Raw genomic sequence first — 22494 nt, forward strand, 5'->3', positions numbered from 1 at the left:
GTTGAAAAACGGCACTTTGACCCAGCAAATCCACGCCGACCAGCGATCACCCCGTACACCAACATTATCCAACACAGTAGGGACAATGAAACCTACAAACCCGCACGTCTTCGACATGTGGGGGGAAACCGGAGCACCCGGAGAAAAACCACGCAGGTCACGGGGAGAACGTACAAACTCCGTACAGACAAGCACCCGTAGTCAGAATCGAACCTGGATCTCTGGCGTTGCAAGGCAGCAACTCTACTGCTGCGCCACTGTGCCGCCATCTTCCCAATAGTCCCACATCCGTTTATTTGAGTGAGAATCATTTTTCATGGGTCATGTTGATGAAAGAATGAAAGTGGGTTAGTACATTTTCCAGAGTCCTCGTGGGTACAATTCTGCGTTCACAGGAGCAACTTGTTTTTCTCAGATCATTCTACTTCAGAATTAACCCATTTATTTGCTTTCATCAACAGCTCAATACTCATTTAATCTTTTGCTGGCCGTATTGTTCCTTTACATCGGTGCCGTTCTTTAATGCACGGTGACGCAGCGGTAGAGTTGCTGCCGGATGGCGTCAAAAACCGTGGTTCAATCCTGCCTACGGGTGCTGTCTATACGGAGTTTGTACATTCTTAACTTGACCGTGTGGGTTTTCTCCGGGTGCTCTGGTTTCCTCCCACACTCCAAAGGCGGGCAGGTTTGTAGGTTAATTGGCCTCGGGAAAATTGTAAATGGTGCCAAGTGTGTGTTGGATAGTGCTAGTGAGCGGGGATCACTATGGGCAGGGACTCGGTGGGCCGAAGGGCCTGTTTCCGCACTGTATCTCTAAACTAAGCTAACCTCCTAGTTGCCTCATCCATTTCAGAATAACAAACCATTCAGAATATATAAAAAGAAACTTCTAATGGCACAAGGAATCAAACACTATGAAGGAAATTTCTGACGTTATGAAACATTTCTTAGCATTAGTTAACATGGTAATTAACAAGTAAGGGTAAGGTAGACACAAAAAGCTGGAGTAACTCAGCGGGACAGGGAGCATCTCTGGAGAGAAGGAATGGTGACATTTCGGGTCGAGACCCTTCTTCAGACTGAGACTCAGGGGAGAGGGATACTAGAGATATGGAAGGGAAGGTGTTAAAACGACAGATCAAAGCAGACGAGGGGAAGGTGACTAGGACTCATACAAATCAGTAAGATTAATCAGAAGGACAGCGAAACTAGTTGGAGAACTAGGTTGGGGGAGGGATGGAGAGAGGGGAAAAGATGAAGTTAGAGAAATCTGGGTTGTAAGCTTGATGAAAAACTTGACACAAGTGCTGGAAGAAGTCAGCAGGTCAGGCAGCATCTGTGAAAGGAATAAACAGGCAATGTTTTGGGACAGGTCTGAAGAAGGGTTCCCACCCAAAACATCTCTCAGCCTTTTACTCCAAAGATGCTGCCCGACCCACTTAGTTACTCCAGCACTTTGTGTCTGCTTTGAAACAGGACCCTTCTTCAAACCGAATCAAGTTGATCGGACCAGTCAAGAGCTCTATCAACAATACGATGAGAAATGAAAGAACTTTATTTATCCCAGGAGAGAAATTGATCTGCTAAGACACAAGATACATGAAACATGAAATTAAAGTACAGTGAAAATTGGGGATGTGCAAAGATTGGGGAATTAACTAACCAAAAAAAACACGAGTAGGAATTACAGAGATAGGTTGAATAAGTTAGGTCTTTATTCTCTGGAATTGGGGATGTCTTTAAAAGATGAGGGGATAGACAGAGTTGATGTGGAGAACTTTTCCCTAACCAAAAAAAACTTCAGAATTAAGGGACAGAAGTTTAGGGGTAAATGAAATAGAGAATGTGGAATGAATAAGTGGTGGAGGCAGGTTCATTAGTTTTTAAAAATAAATTGGATAGGCATATGGATGAGAAGGGAATGGAGGGTTATGGTACGAGTGCAGGCAGGTGGGACTAAGGGGAAACAAATTTGTTCGGCATGGACTTGTAGGGCCGAGATGGCCTGTTTCTGTGCTGTAATTGTTATATGGTTATATGGTTATAATTAAATAAGTTTTTAAAAAAAGGAAAAGTCGGTCGGCTGTTGGCTGGCAGCTGTGTGCGCAGCGTCGGAAACCAACCCGGAATTCAACATCAAGATATTGAGAAAAAAGTAACTGCAGGTGCTGGTTCACTAAAGAATTCACAAAGCCCGAGTAACCCTGCGGATCAGGCAGCATATCCGTTCCTCCTCATCTGTATCATCCCTTCTCTTAAATAGAAAATAGGTGCAGGAGGAGGCCATTTGGCACTTCGAGCCAGCACCGCCATCCATTGTGATCATGGCTGATCGTCCCCTATCAATAACCCGTGCCTGCCTTCTCCCCATATCCCTTGACTTCAATAGCCCCTAGAGCTCTATCTAACGCCCTCTTAAATCCATCCAGTGACTTGGCCTCCACTGCCCTCTGTGGCAGGGAATTCCATAAATTCACAACTCTCTGGGTGAAAATTTTTTTTCTCACCTCAGTCTTAAATGAACTCCCCTATATTCTAAGACTGTGGCACCTGGTTCTGGACTCACCCAACATTGGGGACATTTTTACTGCATCTAGCTTGTCCAGTCCTTTTATAATTTTATATGTTTCTATCCTCCATCTCTCCTCACCTGCATCAACCTTCTTCACCTGCAGCAACCTATTACCTGGCAGGCTTTGTCCTGGGCCTCCACTCTTCCAGCTTTCTTTCCCCTCCCCCACTAATAGGTCTCAAGAAAATCCCAACCAGAAACATCTCCTATCCATGTTCTCCAGAGATGCTGCCTAATCCTCTGAGTTGAGTTAAACTTAGTTGAGTTTGGAAATACACAGCAGAAACAGGCCCTTCTGCCCACTGAGTTTGCGCCAACCAGTGTTCCTCGCACACTAACACTATCCTACACACACGAGGGACAATTTACGATGTTGCCAACGTACAAACCTGGATGTCTTCCAGAGATCCCACGCAAAACCCACGCAGGTCACGGGGAGAACGAACAAACTCTGTACAGACAGCACCCGTAGTTAGGATCGAACCCTGGTCTCTGGTGCTGTGAGGCAGCAACTCTACCACTGTGCCACCATTACGCACGGGTGTTACTCCAACATTTTGTGTCTTCTTTTGATCAATATATTGTGTGAACAACAGATTGGAGAGTTCACAAATTCTTGCAATAAAACAAACTTTTTTTGTGCAGGAATAGACTTTATATTTTATGTTTCGTTTCAATGCTAGTTGTTTAGTTTTGGTATAAAATTGCCAACCGCACAAAAACATTTATAGAAAACTGATGCATAAAGTGAATTGGCAGAATTCCAGAATCAAGCACATCAAGTCTGAAGAAGGGTTTTGGCCCAAAACGTTGCCTATTTCCTTCGCTCCATAGATGCTGCCTCACCCACTGAGTTTCTCCAGCACTTTTGTCTACCCTTCAAGCATGTCAATGTCTTCACCAGCATGGATAAATATGTAGGGAAAATAAATAGATAATGGGAGAGGAACTGAGAACAGCAATGTCAAACTTTGTTGGCAAGAGACAACATTTAAATGTTTAAAATTTGGGGTACCTCATTGCTTTTGCTTTGCAGATGTGCCTGTGTGAGTGTTTTGGTCTGCCTGTATTTAATGCAAAGTTTACAAATGGAGTTTCCATTGTTTGATGAGAATGTATTTTAGTTTTTGTTTTTGACGTACAGCACAGAAATAGGTCCTTCAGCCCACTGAGTCCGCGCCGACCAGCGATCCACGCACATTAACGCCACCCTATACACACTAGTGATAATTTGACATTCATACCAAGCCAATGAACCTACAAATCCATTTGGCTTTGGTGTGTGGGAGGAAACCAAAGAGAAACCCCACGCTGGTCATGGGGAGAATGTAAAAACTCCATACAGACAGCACCCGTAGTCAGTACCAAAGCCGGGTCTCTGGTGCTGTCAGGTAATGGCTGGAAACAGGTCCTTTGGCCCGCTGAGTCTATGCTGACCCCTGATCAGCCGTTCATGCAAGTTCTAGGTTATCCCACTTTCTCATCCACTCCCTCTACACTGGGGACAAATTTACAGAGGGTCAATTAACCTGTAGACCCAACACATCTGTGGGAAGAGGGAGGAAATCGGAGCGCCCAGAGGAAACCCACACTGACATGGAAAACATGCAAACTCCACACAGACAGCAGGCACCCGAGATCAAGCTCGAACCTGGGTCTCTGGTGTTGCGAGGCAGCAGCTTTACCAGCGACAAGCTACTCGTGTGATCCCTATACAGTATGCGCTTTCTAACAACATGTCTGACTTTGTCATTCAGTCATTTGATGCCCCGGTTTATCCCTCACTTGATAATTGTAACTACCAATCTAAAATAACCATTTGACTAATTTCTAAATGATATCATCTCCATAACCACTGCATTTCCAGCAAAACGACTTCACATTAACAGAGACTGTAACATGAAAGTGGCCTGACAGAAGCAGAGACAATTATGCCAGGCATAGACAGGGTAAACAATCAGAACACCTTTAGTTCCAGGATGGCCATAGCAAAGATAGAGGGAGTAGCTTCTAGGTGAGTGGGGCAAAATTATGCTTTAAAGATATGCGGGCATGTGGATTTGTACAGAAGGGTGGGTATATGGACAGCACTGCCAGGGATTCAGATTCAGATTCAACTTTAATTGTCATTGTCAGTGTACAGTACAGAGACAACGAAATGCAGTTAGCATCTCCCTGGAAGAGCGACATAGAATATGATTTCAATAAATAAATCTATTTACATGTATACAGACATAGTGTTTTTCCTGTGGGAGGATGTGTCCGGGGGGGGAGGGGGGGGTGGTGATTGGCAGTCACCGAGGTACATTGTTGAGTAGTGTGACAGCCGCCGGGAAGAAACTGTTCCTGGACCTGCTGGTCCAGCAACGGAGAGACCTGTAGCGCCTCCCGGATGGTAGGAGGGTAAACAGTCCATGGTTGGGGTGAGAGCAGTCCTTGGCGATGCTGAGCGCCCTCCGCAGACAGCGCTTGCTTTGGACAGACTCAATGGAGGGGAGCGAGGAACCGGTGATGCGTTGGGCAATTTTCACCACCCTCTGCAGTGCTTTCCGGTCAGAGACAGAGCAGTTGCCACACCATACTGTGATGCAGTTGGTAAGGATGCTCTTGATGGTGCAGCGGTAGAAGTTCACCAGGATCTGAGGAGACAGATGGACCTTCTTCAGTCTCCTCAGGAAGAAGAGACGTTGGTGAGCCTTCTTGACCAGAGTTGAGGTATTGTGGGTCCAAGAGAGGTCATCGGAGATGTTGACCCCCAGGAACCTGAAGCTGGAAACACGTTCCACCTCCGTCCCGTTGATGTGGATGGGGGTGTGCGTGCCGCCCCTAGACTTCCTGAAGTCTACAATGAGCTCCTTGGTCTTCTTGGAGTTAAGGGCCAGTGATAACGGCAGATATGACTTTTGGATAGGTACATGTATATGCAGGGAATGAAGGGATATGGATCACATGCAGCATTGGTCTCAGCATCATGTGCAGCACATACATTGTGGGCCGAATGGCCTGTTCTTGCGCTGTTCTATGCCCATATTTTCTAAACTATGTGGACTCCTAAGTTTATCAGTTATAGGAGCAGAATTAGGCCATTCATCCTCGTCTACTCTGCCATTCAATCGTGGCTGATGCATCTCTCCCCCTCAACTCCATTCTCCAGCCTTCTCCCCATAACCCCTGACCCCCGTACTAATCAAGAATCTACTAATAAGGGTAGATTGGTATTTAATACATCTTTCATTATTAGATAGGAAGTTCATATGTTCATAGAAACATAGAAAATGGGTGCAGGAGTAGGCCATTCGGCCCTTCGAGCCTGCACCGCCATTCGATATGATCATGGCTGATCATCCAACTCAGTATCCTGTACCTGCCTTCGCTCCATACGCCCTGATCCCTTTAGCCACAAGGGCCACATCTAACTCCCTCTTAAATATAGCCAATGAACCGGCCTCAACTACATTCTGTGGCAGAGAGTTCCAGAGATTCACCACTCTCTGTGTGAAAAATGTATCATCGGAGCAGAATTGGGCCATTCGGCATCAAGTCTACTCCGCCATTCAATCATGGCTGATCTCTCTCTCAACTCACTTCTCCTGCCTTCTCCCCATAACCCTCGACGCCCCTTCCCATCACAAACCTACTAATAAGATTAGATGTGTACCCCAAAACAATTATAAAATACATAAAAGGAGATATTGAAGAACTATTGCTGGCATATTGGCTCAACAGTCCGCAGATAGCCACCTGTACATGTGGATAAAATATTTAATTTCGGAATGTTTGGTTACTATCTTAAAAGTATGTCATTTATTTTTAGACGGTATATATAAAAAGGGATTGTGTGTGTGCCACATAATCCGTTTTTGTCAACGTCAGTCCCTACAAAGCTCCTACACCTTGTGTGAGAATACCCTGTGGATTTTACATTCATCAACTAAGCCCATACCTGTCATGTATTCTATATTTACCTATTCTATTTCTATTCTTTCGAAAGGAGGATCTGGATATACAGTGCCCTCCATAATGTTTGGGACAAAGACCCATCATTTATTTATTTGCTGCTGTACTCCACAATTTGAGATTTGCAATAGGTTAAAGTGCACATTTAACATGTGGTTAAAGTGCACATTGTCAGATTTTAATGAAGGCCATTTTTATACATTTTGGTTTCATCATGTAGAAATTACAGCTGTGTTTATACATAGTCCCCCCCCCCCCCCCCCCCCCCCCCCCATTTTCAGGGCACCATAATGTTTGGGACACATGCCTTCACAGATGTTTGTAATTGTTCAGGTGTGTTTAATTGTCTCCTTAATGCAGGTATAAGAGAGCTCTCGGCACCTAGTCTTTCCTCCAGTCTTTCCATCACCTATGGACACTTTTATTGCTGTTTATCAACATGAGACCCAAAGTTGTGCCAATGAAAGTCAAAGAAGTCATTATGAGACTGAGAAACAAGAATAAAACTGTTAGAGACATCTGCCAAACCTTAGGCTTACCAAAAGCAATTGTTTGGAACATCGTTAAGAAGAAAGAGTACTGGTGAGCTTACTAATCGCGAAGGGACTGGCAGGCCAAGGAAGACCTCCACTGCTGATGACAGAAGAATTCTCTCTATAACAAAGAAAAATCACCAAACACATGGCCGACAGATCAGAAACACTCTTCAGGTGTGGATTTGTCAATGACCACTGTCCGCAGAAGACTTCATGAACAGAAATACAGAGGCTACACTGCAAGATGAAAACCACTGGTTAGCTGCAAAAATAGGATGGCCAGGTTACAGTCTGCCAAGAAGTACTAAAAAGAGCAACCACAGTTCTGAAAAAGGTCTTGAGGACAGATGAGATGAAGATTAACATATCAGAGTGATGGCAAGAACAAGGTATGGAGGAGAGAAGGAACTGCCCAAGATTCAAAGCGTACCACCTCATCTGTGAAACACGGCGGTGATGGTGTTATGGCCTGGGCATGTATGGCTGCAGAAGGTACTGGCTCACTTATCTTCATTGATGATACTACTGCTGATGGTTGTAGCATAATGAATTCTGAAATGTACAGACACATCCTATCTGCTCAAGTTCAAACAAATGCTTCAAAACTCATTAGCCGGCGGTTCATTCTACAGCAAGTCAATGGTCCCAAACATACTGCTAAAGCAACAAAGGAGTTTTTCAAAGCTAAAAAATGGTCGATTCTTGAGTGGCCAAGACAATCACCCAATCTGAACCCAATTGAGCATGCCTTTTATATGCTGAAGAGAAAACTGAAGGGGACTATCCCCAAAACAAGCATAAGCTAAAGATGGCTGCAATACAGGCCTGGCAGAGCATCACCAGAGAAGACACCCAGCAACTGGTGATGTCCATGAATCGCAGACTTCAAGCAGTCATTGCATGCAAAGGATATGCAACAAAATACTAAACATGACTACTTTCATTTACATGACATTGCTGTGTCCCAAACTTTATGGTGCCCTGAAATGGGGGGATTATGTGTAAACACTGCTGTAATTTCTACATGGTGAAACCAAAATGTATAAAAATGGCCTTTATTAAAATCTGACAATGTGCACTTTAACCACATGTGATTTTTTTTTTCTATTACAAATCTCTAATTATGGCTTACAGAGGCGAATAAATAAATGATGGATCTTTGTCCCAGATGAGAGAAATGTTGGTTCAGATATTGTACAAAAATACTCTTTTTAAAAAAAAAATAAAGTCCTAGAATGATACAGTGTGGAAACAGGCCATTCGGCCCCACTTGCCTACACCGGCCAACATGCCCCCATCTACACTCGGTCCACCTGCCTGGGTTTGGCCCATATCCCTCCAAACCTGCCCCATCCATGTACCTGTTTAAATGTTTCTTCAATGTTGGGATCATCCCAGCTTCAACACATACCACACACATACCACCCTTTGTGTGAAAAAGTTACCCCTCAAATTCTTATTAAATCTTTTTCCCTTCACCTTGAACCTATGTCATCTGGTTCTGGATTCCCCTCCTCTGGGCAAGAGACTCCTTGCAATTACCTGATCTATTCCTCTCATGATTTTATACACCTTTATAAGACCACCCCTCATCCTCCTGGAAATACATGGCAATTAGCACTGAATTAAAGGGGAGTCACACTTGATACTCATATAGTATGTTCTAGGAAGATAAGTAGGCCACTCAATCATGGCTGATCTATCTTTCCCTCTCAACCCCATTCTCCTGCCTTCTCCCCATAACCCCCGACACCCTTATTAATCCAGAAATCATGTATTAATATACTAGTCAAGTATTTTCAGAAAATACTGTGTTCCTGTGTGTACATTGTAAAACCTTTGAGCTCCACACAGGGTGGTGGGTGTATGGAACGAGCTGCCCGAGGTGGTAGTTGAGGCAGGTACAATAATAAAGAATTAAAAGACACTTGGACAGGCACAGGCACTTGGACAGGTAGATGGGGCATCTTGGCCGGCATGGACGAGTTGGGCTGAAGGGCCTGTTTCTGTGCTGTACGACTCTGTCACTATGTGGAATGTAATGTTATGGATACCAGCCCCAGACATTAGAGTGAATCTTAACCTCCTTCTATCACTAACGTGTACCCAACTGAACTGGAAAGTCAATGATTGGTTCCATCAATGGGTTGGGTTCTTAATTCCACGCACATTAAAAGTTCACAGAGTCACACAGCACGGAAACAAGCCCATCGGCCCAACATCCACCACACCCAAAATGCCCCTTTTGATCTAGTCTCCTCAACGCACCTCTATAAGATGGCCCCTCATCCACTTGCGCTCCAAGGGATAAAGTCCTGGCCTGCCCAATCTCTCCCTATAGTTTATTTATTCATGTGTGTATATATTTATACAATGGTATATAGACACACTGATCTGTTCTGTATTTGTGCCTATTATGTTCTGTTGTGCTGAAGCAAAGCAAGAATGTCATTGTCCTATCAGGGACACATGACATTAAACTCTCTTGAATCTTGAATCTAGTTCAGGACCTCGAGTCCTGGAAACATCCTCCTAAATCTTCTCTGCTCCTTGTCCAGATTGAATGGCATCTTTTATAGATAGAGCTTTCTCCAACTGTTTGTCTTGGTCAATTCTTCAGGGGAATTTGCAGCAAATCTACAAAGATAACATGGATCATAAAACTTCAAACGCAGCCAACATCCATTTCCATTTCATGTCAGCTCCAACGCACCATTGATTTTGACTTCCGATACTATCCATGGAGCGGGCAATGCTGCAAATGATCATTAAGCTGTAAAGACACTTCCCTTTGCTGCTAGGGGTCAGGTATCATGTCAACCAAGCGCCTACCGAAAGATTTATCAATTTCCCTGACAGATGCACTTAAATACAGATGAACAAAGCAGTAAAGAACATCCAATGTACCATACTTCACAGTCCACGTAAATCCAATCACAATAATTGTAAATTAGAAGGTACACAAAAATGCAGGAGAAACTCAGCGGGTGCAGCAGCATCTATGGAGCGAAGGAAATATGCAACGTTTCGGGCCGAAAAGAAGGGGTTCGGCCCGAAACGTTGCCTATTTCCTTCGCTCCATAGATGCTGCTGCACCCGCTGAGTTTCTCCAGCTTTTTTTGTGTACCTTCGAATTTTCCAGCATCTGCAGTTCCTTCTTAAACAATAGTAAATTAGAGTTAGTTTTCCACCTAACTTTTATTATTTGCAGCAAACTGGTAGATTGAAACATGGTGCTGAGAAGATTTACAAAGATGTTGCCGGGACTCAAGGGCCTGAGCTGTAGGGAGAGGTTGAGCAGGCTGGGACTTTATTCCTTGGAGCGCAAGAGGATGAGGGCTGATCTGAAAGAAGTGCGTAAGATCACGAGGGAAGGGGGGGATAAATGAGATGAATTCACAGAGTCTTTTACCCAGAGTAGGGGAATCAAGAACCAGTGGACATAGGTTTAAGGTGAAGGAGAAAAGATTTAATAGGAACCCGAAGGCCAACTTTATTTTAAAAACACAAAGGTTGATAGGTATATGGCACGATCTGCCAGAGGAGGTAGTTGAGGCAGGTATTATCACAACGTTTAAAAAACATTTGGACAGGTATAGGGTCAAGATACATATAGAGGGATATGGGCCAAATACAGGCAGACATGACGTGTAGATGGGGCATGTTGGATGGCATGGGCAAGTTGGGCCGAAGGGCATGTTTCCAGGCTGTATAACTCTGTGGTGCTATGGAACTGACACACCACGTGCTGAGGACTATATTTTGCACTCTGTATCTTTCCCCTTTGCTCAATCTATTATACATGATTTTTACTTGATTGTTTTCATGTATAGTATCACCATCGGCCGCCCCCAGCTACGTGACAAGGATGTCTGCAAGAGAGATATGGAGGCGCTCGACATCGATGTGGAGTCCTGGAATAGCCTTGCAGCCGACCGCACGAATTGGAGAAATACCCTGAACCAATATCTCAAAAGAGAAACTGTTGAACGCAGCGGCAGACAAGCAGGGCACGCAGAAAGGAGCGCGGCAACTTCAACAAACCAGAGACCACACACTCTTCTTGCCATAGAGGGAGTACAGAGAAGGTTCACCAGACTGATTCCTGGGATGTCAGGACTTCAAAAACTGGATAGACCAGCTTGTACTCTTCTTGCCATTTAGAAGATTGAGGGTACTTAGAGAAGGTACAAAACCTTAAGGGATTGGACAGGCTGGGATGCAAGGCAAGGCAACTTTATTCATATAGCACATTTCATAGACGAGGTAGACTCGTGCTTCACATACATGTCGCAATAGAATTTAGAAGATTTAGGGGGGGATCTTATAGAAACATACAAAATTCTTAAGGGGTTGACAGGCTAGATGCAGGAAGATTGTTCCCGATGTTGGGGAAGTCCTACACAGGAAGGACAAGGGGTCATCGTTTAAGGATAAGGGGGAAATCCTTTAAAACCGAGATGAGAAGAACTTTTTTCACACAGAGAGTGTTGAATCTCTGGAACTCTCACCCACAAAGGGTAGTTGAGGCCAGTTCATTGGCTATATTTAAGAGGGAGTTAGATGTGGCCCTTGTGGCTAAAGGGATCGGGGTATATGGAGAGAAGGCCGGTACAGGATACTGAGTTGGATGATCAGCCATGATCATATTGAATGGCGGTGCAGGCTCGAAGGGCCAAATGGCCTACTCCTGCACCTATTTTCTAGTTTTCCATGTTTCTAAATGTGACCTTTGCCACAGAGACTCTTGGCCTCCTCAGCCACAAGCGATGCTGCTCCAGCCGAGGTTTGGAGCAAGCGGCCAACAACTAGGATGCATCACCCATGGCCAGTCATGACCGAGGGGGGCCAACATCTGGTCAATCTGGTTAGCATACAAAACACTTTACCTCTGTATACATGACAATAATAAACATAAACTTCACATTTCACTCAGTTCTGCTCTCTGGTTGTTGGTAGGACGGGTTCAGTTGCCTGAGAACAGCTGGGAAGAAACTGCCCAAGCCTTCTGAATGGTCCAGCATTATTTCAATGTTCAAATGAACTCACAATTTGAGGAAGGACATCCTTGTGATTGAGGCAGTGCAGCGAAGGTTCACATGATTGATCCCTGGGATGGCGGGACTGTCATATGAGGAAAGATTGAAAAGACTAGGTTTGTATTCACTGGAGTTTAGAAGGATGAGGGTGTAATCTTATAGAAGCATATAAAATTATAAAAGGACTGGACAAGCTAGATGCAGGAAAAATGTTCCCAATGTTGGGAGAGTCCAGAACCAGGGGCCACAGTCTTAGAATAAAGGGGAGGTCATTTAAGACTGGTGAGAAAAAAACGTTTTCACCCAGAGAGTTGCGAATTTATGGAATTCCCTGCCACAGAGGGTAGTGGAGGCCAAGTCACTGGATGGATTTAAGAGAGAGTTAGATAGAGCTCTAGGGGCTAATGCAGTCAAGGGATATGGGGAGAAGGCAGGCACGGGTTATTGATAGGGGACGATCAGCCATGATCACAATGAATGGCGGTGCTGAATCGAAGGGCTGAATGGCCTCCTCCTGCACCTATTTTCTATGTTTCTATGTTTCTACAACACTCAAACATTAAAACACTGCGCTTGGGACCATGGAGGAAATATAATTTTGCATGGGGTATCATTTGGAGGTAAATTTGTGGTTAGTACTATTCTATTGAAAGACCAGCCTTGTAAAAAAATATTCATGTCATTTATTCATTGTTCCAATTTACAGCGTAAGGAATTTGTTTTAGTTTAGAGATACAGCGTGGAAACAGGCCCTTCGGCCCACCGAGTCCAGGTCGACCAGCGATCCCAGCACACTAACGCTATCCGACACACGCTAGGGCCAATGCACAATTTTACTGAAGCCAATTAGCCTTCAAACCTGTACGTCCTTAGAGCGTGGGCGGAAACCGGAGCTCCTGGAGAAATCCCACGCAGGTGTCGAGGAGAACGTACAAACTCCATACAGACAAGCCCCTATATTCAAGATGGAGCCAGGTTGAGGCAGCAACTCTACCGCTGCGCCACCCTGCTGCCCTATTGAAATTTGTGATTATATATTTGTCCTAGGAGAGACTGACGGAATCAGTGACATTAAGACTCTTGGGTTTTATGCAGATATTTGATACAGACCGCCGCAGAGCGTCTGGATTTCAGTTCTGCTCCTGCTTTCTCCGCAGATGGTGAGGTTATGTTCTGCGCTGTGATGTTAGCAGGAAGCTACACTTGGATACTCGATTCTTGCCAAAGTGAGGCTTAGTAATCCATCCTAAGTTGTGACCAATTACCACGGTGTCAGTGGAGCGGATAATCACAACTTTATAGTCAAGTACTTTGTCGCAGTCAATTGAAACACTGCGGATCCGGAGCTGAAATTATAGTTGGCTTCCACAGAGAAACAGGAGAGAACATTGACTATATCATTACAAAAGGGGCAAAGATAAAGGCATTTTATCACGAGGGTGGTGAATCTGTGCAATACATTACCACAGAGGGCTGTGGAGGCCAAGTCGATGGTTAATTTTAAGGCAGAGTTAGATAGATTCTTGATTAGTACGGGCGTCAGGGGTTATGGGGAGAAGGCAGGAGAATGGGGTTAGGAGGGAGAGATAGATCAGCCATGATTGAATGGCGGAGTAGACCTGATGGCTGAATTCTGCTCCTATCTCTTATAGAATCATAGAAAACATAGAAAACAGGTGCAGGAGTAGGCCATTCGGCCCTTCGAGCCTGCACTGCCATTCAATATGATCATGGCTAATCATCCAACTCAGTATCCTGTACCTGCCTTCTCCCCATACCCCCTGATCCCTTTAGCCACAAGGGCCACATCTAACCCCCTCTTAAATATAGCCAATGAACTGGCCTCAACTACTTCTTCAGCCTGGAGAAGGGTCTTGACCCGAAAAACGTCACCAATTCCTTCTCTCCAGAGATGCTGCCCGTCCCGCTGAGCTACTCCAGATTTTTGTGTCTATCTTCAAGAAGTGGCAAATCCCACGTTATGATCACCAAGGCATAATTAAAAGTGCCAATTTTTTTTTTTTTCTTTGCCAGGGAAATGACTTTTAAATGACTCCAAACGCTGTATAAATGCAAATGTACTCGTTATGCAGTAAATCTATTCAAAGTAATTCCTGCACAGTCAATAATTTAAAACAAAACTGTTGCTTAATAGACTGTTGGAGTGCAGATATTTCAGTGCTTCACTAGGTTGGAGGAGGTGATGGAAATGGGGAAGCATGGAAAGCATTGATGTTAAATTTCCAGCAGCGATCCTCGGCCTGGTGCTCAACAATAAGACTCACCCAGCGACTCACCAGCAAGAGATGCAAACTGGACTGACCAAATTGAATGGTTTGGAAGATGCAGCATGGAATCAAGCCCTTCGGCCCATCAAATGCATGCTGACCATTTATTCATGCTGGTTCTGTATCATCCCACTCTCCATGCACACTGCAGGGCAATGTACAGAGGCCAATTAACTTTAGTTACAATAGACAATAGGTACAGGAGTAGGCCATTCGGCCCTTCGAGCCAGCACCGCCATTCACTGTGATCATGGCTGATCATCCAAAATCTGTACCCCATTCTGGCTTCCCCCCCCCCACATATCCCTTGATTGCCTTAGCCCTAGGAGCTAAATCTAACAATCTCTTGAAAACATGGCCTCCGCTGGCTTCTGAGGCAGAGAATTCCACAGATTCACAACTCTCTGTGTGAAAAAGTTTTCCCTCATTTCCGTTCAAAATGGCTTACCCCTTATTCTTAAACTGTGGCCCCCGGTTCTGGACTCCCCCAACATTGGGAACATGTTTCCTGCCTCAACTGTGTCCAAACCCTTAATAATCTTATATGTTTCAATGAGATATCCTCTCATCCTTCTAAATTCCAGAGTATACAAGGCCAGCTGCTCCATTCTATCAACATATGACAGTCCCGCCATTTACATAGAGCCAATTAACCTGTAAACCCACACGTCTGTACAATGTGGGAAGAGACCGGAGCACTCAGAGGGAACCCATGATGTCACAGATAGAACATGCAAACTCCGCACAGATAGCACCCAAGGTTAGGATTGAGCCTCTGTGGTAATTGCGACAGGTACTATCACAATGTTTAAGAAACATTTAGACAGACACATGGATAGGATAGGGTTAGAGGGATATGAGCAAATGCAGGCAGGTGGGGCTTGTGTAGATGGGGCATGTTGGTCGGTGTGGGCAAGTTGGGCCAAAGGGCCTGTTTCCACATTGAATAACATGAATAAATAAATCTCCTTCATAAGTGATAGGATCAGAATTAGGCCATTCGGCCCATCAAGTCTACTCCACCATTCAATCATGGCTGATCTATCTTCCCCTCTTAACCCCAATCTCCTGCCTTCTCCCTGTAATACTTCAATAATACTGACAGGCACAGGAACTGTTCATCATTCCATGACTCCTGAACATGCAGTTTGATTGAGAAGTATTGAAATAATAGACAATAGGCAATAGGTGCAGGAGGAGGCCATTTGGCCCTTGGTCAGACCGCCATTCAATAGATCAAGGGTGATCGTACCCCGTTCTGATATCGAGACCCTTCTTCAGACGAGAGAAATAATCTCGGTCTATTTATCACCTCCACTGAGGAAGTAGGCTGCCATTTTCCACTCACCAGCAGACTCAGTAACAGCCAGGAACATAGATCATGGTGACTTGCATTTGCTTCATTGTAACTGAAGGGGGAGGGATGGAGAGAGAGGTAAAGCAATGGTTACTTGAAGCAAATAGTGATCGCTAGTCAGCGCGGACTCGCTGGGTGAAGGACCTGTTTCCACGCTGTATCTTTAGTTTAGTTTAGTAGACACCACATGGGAATGGGCCCTTCGGCACACACTCGTGACCACCCGTACACCAGCTCTATCCCACACACTAGGGACAAACTTACAGAAGCCAATTAACCTACAAACCTAGACGTCTTTGGAGAGTGGGAGGAAACCGGAGCACCCGGAGAAAACCCGCGCGGTCACAGGGTGAACGTACAAACTCTATCCCGGCAGCACACGAAGTCAGGATAGATCCCGGATCTCTGGCGCCACGATGCAGATTCTCCACCACTGAGCCGCTGTGCCGCCATTTTTTTCCCCCGCAAGATTTCAAATGGAAACACAAACTTCCAAACTCAAGTGGAAGGGCACGTTGAAAAAGCGGAAAAGCAAATAAGTGTGAAGAGAATTAAAACGCAGGAGTGATGACTAATGTGCATTTAAGTACCAGCCATGCAGGCCTGTTGTCAGTGACAGGCAGATTGTGGTGATGATAATGAATACAACAATGGTGGGAGCCACCAACTGCCGAGCGACTGTGAGCGACTGTGTACCAGCGTTGGACTGACAGGTGGACATTCAGGATCAATACAGGTTTCTGGCTGCAAGGAATTGCAAAGTCCAGTTTGCCAGGGAACTGGATTAACATCGACAGGGATTAACAGAGCAGGTTTCAGTTTCAACTGTGTGGGTTTCGTTAGTTCGTTCATATCGACAAGCTTGAAAATCTTTCCAGGTCAATACCTCCGAAATAGCCACTAACATTCAAATGCCCTTTACAAAACTATGAAGGCACCAATCATCAAATGTGCTCTTTCAAGACAAGGGATTTGGATGAGACATTTGTCCTATTCTCAAAGGGTACATGCAATTGTCTTGAATGTTGCCAAGACCCTGCTGTCTTTTGACAAAATTTTATTCAAGCAATTTACTTAAAGCAACATGGGCTTTAGAAATGTGACTAAAAGGAGAGGAAAAGTTGAGGGTTGATGTCACGCTGGCAGTTAGAAATAAAGAGGTCTAGAGAGGGTCAAGCTAGTCCCACCCAAGTCGCACTAGATTCTCATTTTCACCCTACAAACATAGAAAATAGGTGCAGGAGTAGGCCATTCAGCCCTTCAAGCCTGCACCACCATTCAATATGATCATGGCTGATCATCCAACTCAGTATCCTGTACCTGCCTTCTCTCCATACCCCCTGATCCCTTTAGCCACAAGGGCCACATCTAACTCCCTCTTAAATATAGCCAATGAACTGGCCTCAACTACCTTCTGTGGCAGGGAGTTCCAGAGATTCACCACTGAAAATATTTTTCTCATCTCGGTCCTAAAGGATTTCCCCTTTATCCTTAAACTGTGACCCCTTGTCCTGGACTTCCCCAACATCGGGGACAATCTTCCTGCGTCTAGCCTGTCCAACCCCAAACAGCTAACAATGGCCTGTTTCCTTTATCATTGTTCCTTTTTTGCATATCTTTCATTCATTGTTCTGTATCTCTCCACATCACCGCCTATGTCCCTCGTTTCCCTTCTGAAGAAGTCTGAAGAAGGGTCTCGAACCGAAACGTCACCCATTCCTTCTCTCCAGAGATGCTGCCGGTCATGCTGAGTTACTCCAGCTTTTTGTGTCTATCTCCCCTTCATAATTATGTTCAATTAGCTAAATGAGGCTCTGCAACGGCAATTGGCCTTTAAACAAATCCTCATGCGCAAAGAAGATGAATACTGATGAACAGAAGTCAACCTTAACTTACCCTTCATTTTTCATCACGTCAGTGGCATGCTAGGCTGGTTTTACATGCACCATGCCAATATAGCATTTGGTTTCTTCTCGTAAGTGGGGGAAAGTCCAAGATAAATTTTAAAGACAAGAAAAATTCAGAAGTAGTTTTGATGTAAAAACCAAGTTTTGGCCCCAGAGTGACACACACCTCCAGATTCAGGGTTAGTTTCTTCCCAGCTGTCATCAGGCAACAAAACCAGCCTAACACCAACTAGAGAGCAGTACTGTACTGACTTACCATCGACCATGTGGAGAGAAGAAGCGTGAAGAGGTGCACCTTTGGAATGGAGACGAGGATGAATTTCTTTAGCCAGCCAGAGGGTGGTGAATCTGTGGAATTCATTGCCACAGACGGCTGCGGAGGCCAAGTCAATGGGTATTTTTAAAGTAGAGATTGATAAGTTCTTGATTAGCAAGGGTGTCAAATGTTATTGGGAGAAAGGGGTTGATGGGGAAAAAATTGATCAGCCATGATCGAATGGAGGAGCATACTCAATGGGCCGAATGGCCTAATTCTGCTCCTATTTCTCAAGGCCCCATGATTCACCAGGAAGCACAAAGCTGGTGCAAGAAAGCTCAGAGCATATTGATGGTATTTCAATGCCACTGCCAACAAATAGTGAGCAATTGAGCGGCATGAACATTAGATCCTCCACTTGTAAGTAACATTCATCTCATGACCCCCCACCCCCACCCCACCCCCCTCTCCAGTGCATTTCTCCCAAGGAAAAGAGGCCTGGCAAGTGATAGCTGGATGCAGGAGAGAGGAGGAGGAGTGAGGAGTGAGAGTGGAAGGGGACATAGGGGAGTGGGGGGGGGGGGGGGGGGTGGCGGGGAGAGGGGGGGGGGGGGGGGGGGATGAGTCACAGGGTTGGGAGACGAGTGTATGAAGAAGGGGAAAGGAGCAGAGTAACAGAGGGTGGGAGTTAGACTGTAGACAATAGGTGCAGAAGTAGGCCATTCAGCCCCTGGAGCCAGCACCGCCATTCAAAATGATCATGGCTGATCATCCCCAATCAGTACCCCGTTCCTGCCTTCTCCCCATATCCCCTGACTCCGCTATCTTTAAGAGCCCTCTCTAGCTCTCTCTTGAAAGCATCCAGAGAACCGGCCTCCACCGCCCTCTGAGGCGGAAAATTCAACAGACTCACAACTCTGTGTGAAAAAATGGTTCCTCGTCTCCGGTATAAATGGCCGACCCCTTATTCTTAAACTGTGGCCCCCTGGTTCTGGACTCCCCCAACATCGGGAACATGTTTCCTGCCTCTAGCGTGTCCGAAACCTTAATAAACTTATATGTTTCAATAAGATCCCCTATCAGATATTGAGAGAAATGGGTGCAGAGATGCACACAGGGGAAGAGAAGGGGGGGATTTTGCTTCCAAGATGGCGCCTGAACCCAAGGGACTATTTGCGTGCCGGCCACAGAAGGAAATCTACAAACATTGTACATATTACAATCGCTCCACACACTTTGGTTAAATCTCTCTCCGTACACTGTGAATGGCTCGATTGTAATCATGTTTTTGCCTTTCCGCTGACTGGTTAGCGCGCAACAAGAGCTTTTCACACTGTTCCTCGGTGCAGGTGACAATAAACTAAACTGAAACTCAAACTGAATAAGGGCTACTACTCAAAACTGGAGAATTCAAAGTTCTTATTGTTGGGTTGTAAGCGACCCAAGCAGATCGTGTATTTCTTCCACAGATGCCACCTTACCTACTGAGTTCTTCCATCATTTTGTGTTTTGTTCAAGATTCCAACATCAGCAGTTCCTTGCGTCCACCATTCTTAGTGATTTAGATTTAGTCATTTGCACTGGATTTTGATATGCTTATCTGTCCTGTTTACATGCACACAATTTGTTCAATCGGTGAGAGGAAAGATTTTATTGGAACCTGAGGGGCACCTTCTTCCACACAGAGGGTGGTGAGAAAATGCTCCAGGTATAAGTTGTCAGGGGAGGTCGTTGAAGCAGGTACTATAGCAACATTAAAAAAAAACATTTGAACAGGTAGACACAAATGCTGGTGAAACTCAGCGGGTGAGGCAGCATCTATGGAGCAAAGGAAATAGGCAACGTTTCGGGCCGAAACCCTTCTTCAGACGATGTGATGTGGGGGGGGGGGGGGGGGGGGGGGGGGGGGGGGAAGAAGAAAGGAAGAGGTGGAGCCAGTGGGCTGAGGGAGAGCTGAGAAGGGGAGGAGAAAGTAAGGACTACCTGAAATTAGAGAAGCCAATGTTCATACAAATTTGGAGACATGGTCTCCAAATCTGAGGAAGGACATTATTGCCATAGAGGGAGTGCAGAGAAGGTTCACCAGACTGATTCCTGGGATGTCAGGACTGTCTTATGAAGAAAGACTGGATAGACTTGGTTCATACTCTCTAGAATTTAGGAGATTGAGAGGGGATCTTATAGAAACTTACAAAATTCTTAAGGGGTTGGACAGGCTAGATGCAGGAAGATTGTTCCCGATGTTGGGGAAGTCCAGGACAAGGGGTCACAGCTTAAGGATCAGGGGGAAATCCTTTAAAACCGAGATGAGAAGAACTTTTTTCACACAGAGAGTGGTGAATCTCTGGAACTCTCTGCCACAGAGGGTAGTCGAGGCCAGTTCATTGGCTATATTTAAGAGGGAGTTAGATGTGGCCCTTGTGGCTAAGGGGATCAGAGGGTATGGAGAGAAGGCAGGTACGGGATACTGAGTTGGATGATCAGCCATGATCATATTGAATGACGGTGCAGGCTCGAAGGGCCGAATGGCCTACTCCAGCACCTAATTTCTATGTTTCTATACCGCTGGGGTGCAAACTGCCCAAGCGAAATATGAGGTGCCGCTCCTCCAATTTACAGTGGTCCTCACTCTGGCCATGGAAGAGACCCAGGACGGAAAGGTTGGATTCAGAATGGGAGGGGGAGTTGAAGTGCTGAGCCACCGGGAGGTCAGGTTAGTTATTGCGATCCAGCATCTGCAGTTCTTTCTTAAACATTTGAACAGGTACCTGGATAGGAAAGGTTTAGCGGGATATGGGCCAAAAGCAGGCAGGTGGGACTAATGTCGATGGGGCATCCTGGTCTGCATGGGCATGTTGGGCTGAAGGGCCTGTTTCTCTGCCGTACAACAATGACTCAATGATCTGGGACAGTTCCTGTAACAGAGATGTTTCTTTCACTGTATTGAGAAGCAAACTCTAAAGACAATCAGCAGCTTGGGCTAAAGAAACTATTAAAAATAAACCTTTTCTATGCAATTATTACAATCATTTCAGGCAATTTCAGTTTCATAATGGAGGACGTTAAATATAGTCCATGTGTTTATAACATTAGAATATTTTCAGTGGATGATTAAATTATGATGTCAAGAGAGCAATGTATCCATTCACTTAAAACAAAAAGCCAGACTTACATTGTCAATTCTTCATTGAAGTCCAAAAGCCTTAAAGTTTCGTGTCTTCAGATTATATTTTAGTTCAGGTAGATATGCCAACTTTACAAAGATGAATCTGTGTAAAGAGAAGGTAATACAGGATACTCACTCATATTTGCTCTAAATATAGCCCCAGAGTATCTATTCAATCAACCACTTTCTGATGCATATCTAATACACTCTCCACAGGTGATCTTCCGCTATCTCCATCTTAATCTAAGGCAAACAATTATTCTATATCACTGTCAAAATCTCACGCTTCCTTTACCCCTGACTCAAAGTCGTCTTGTTGAGTTTCACTGTCCTTAACTCGTTTTCACCCAACTCACCGCTAACAATGGCCTGTTTCTTTTATCATCGTTACATTTGCATATCTTTCATTCATAGAAACATAGAAACATAGAAAATAGGTGCAGGAGTAGGCCATTCGGCCCTTCGAGCCTGCACCGCCATTCAATATGATCATAGCTGATCATCCAATTCAGTATCCCATCCCTGCCTTCTCTCCATACCCCCTGATCCCTTTAGCCACAAGGGCCACATCTAACTCCTTCTTAAATATAGCCTATGAAGTCAAGTCAAGTCAAGTCAAGTCTATTTGTCACATACACATACGAGATGTGCAGTGAAATGAAAGTGGCAATGCTCGCGGACTTTTGTGCAAAAAGACAAACAACCAAACAACCAAACAAACTATAAACACAAACATAACGCACATATTCTTTTACATAATAAATAATGAAAGGAAAAACGTTCAGTAGAGTTAGTCCCTGGTGAGAACTGGCCTCAACTACCTTCTGTGGCAGAGAATTCCAGAGATTCACCACTCTCTGTGTAAAAAATGATTTTCTCATCTCGGTCCTAAAAGACTTCCCCCTTATCCTTAAACTGTGACCCCTAGTTCTGGACTTCCCCCACATCGGGAACAATCTTCCTGCATCTAGCCTGTCCATCCCCTTAAGAATTTTGTACGTTTCTATAAGGTCCCCGTCACCATCTATATCTCTCGTTTCCCTTTCCCCTGATTCTCAGTCTGAAGAAGGGTCTCGACCCGAAACGTCACCCATTCCTTCTCCCCAGAGATGCTGCCTGTCCTGCTGAGTTACTCCAGCATTCTGTGCCTATCTATAGAACAGTGCAGCACAGGAACAGGCCCTTTGGCCCACAAAGTCTATGTTGAACTTAATGTGCGTTAAGCAAATCTCTGCCTGCATTTGATCCATATCCCTCCATGTGAATAGAGCTTTCCAAAAACCTCATAAAGGCTAGTGGCAGCCTCCACCACCACCACCTCTAACAGCACATTCCAGGCACCCGTCACCCTCGGAGTCAAAAACTGCTCCACACATCTCCTTTAATCTTTGTCCCTCTCAACTTAAACCTACGCCC

At 45.0% G+C, this 22494-nt stretch overlaps 1 protein-coding gene across 1 annotated transcript in view; it reads right to left on the reverse strand.

The window, feature by feature from the left end:
• Positions 1-21364, reverse strand: part of LOC129701832 (phospholipid-transporting ATPase VB-like) — a 125016-nt gene extending 103652 nt beyond the window's left edge. The window contains exon 1 of the mRNA XM_055643301.1: positions 21085-21364. The gene's annotated coding sequence lies outside the window, so the exon portion shown is untranslated. The remainder of the gene's footprint in view (positions 1-21084) is intronic.
• Between the last annotated feature and the right edge of the window lie 1130 nt (positions 21365-22494).

The sequence above is a fragment of the Leucoraja erinacea genome, chromosome 11, assembly GCF_028641065.1.
Source record: "Leucoraja erinacea ecotype New England chromosome 11, Leri_hhj_1, whole genome shotgun sequence".
Lineage (NCBI taxonomy): Eukaryota > Metazoa > Chordata > Chondrichthyes > Rajiformes > Rajidae > Leucoraja > Leucoraja erinaceus.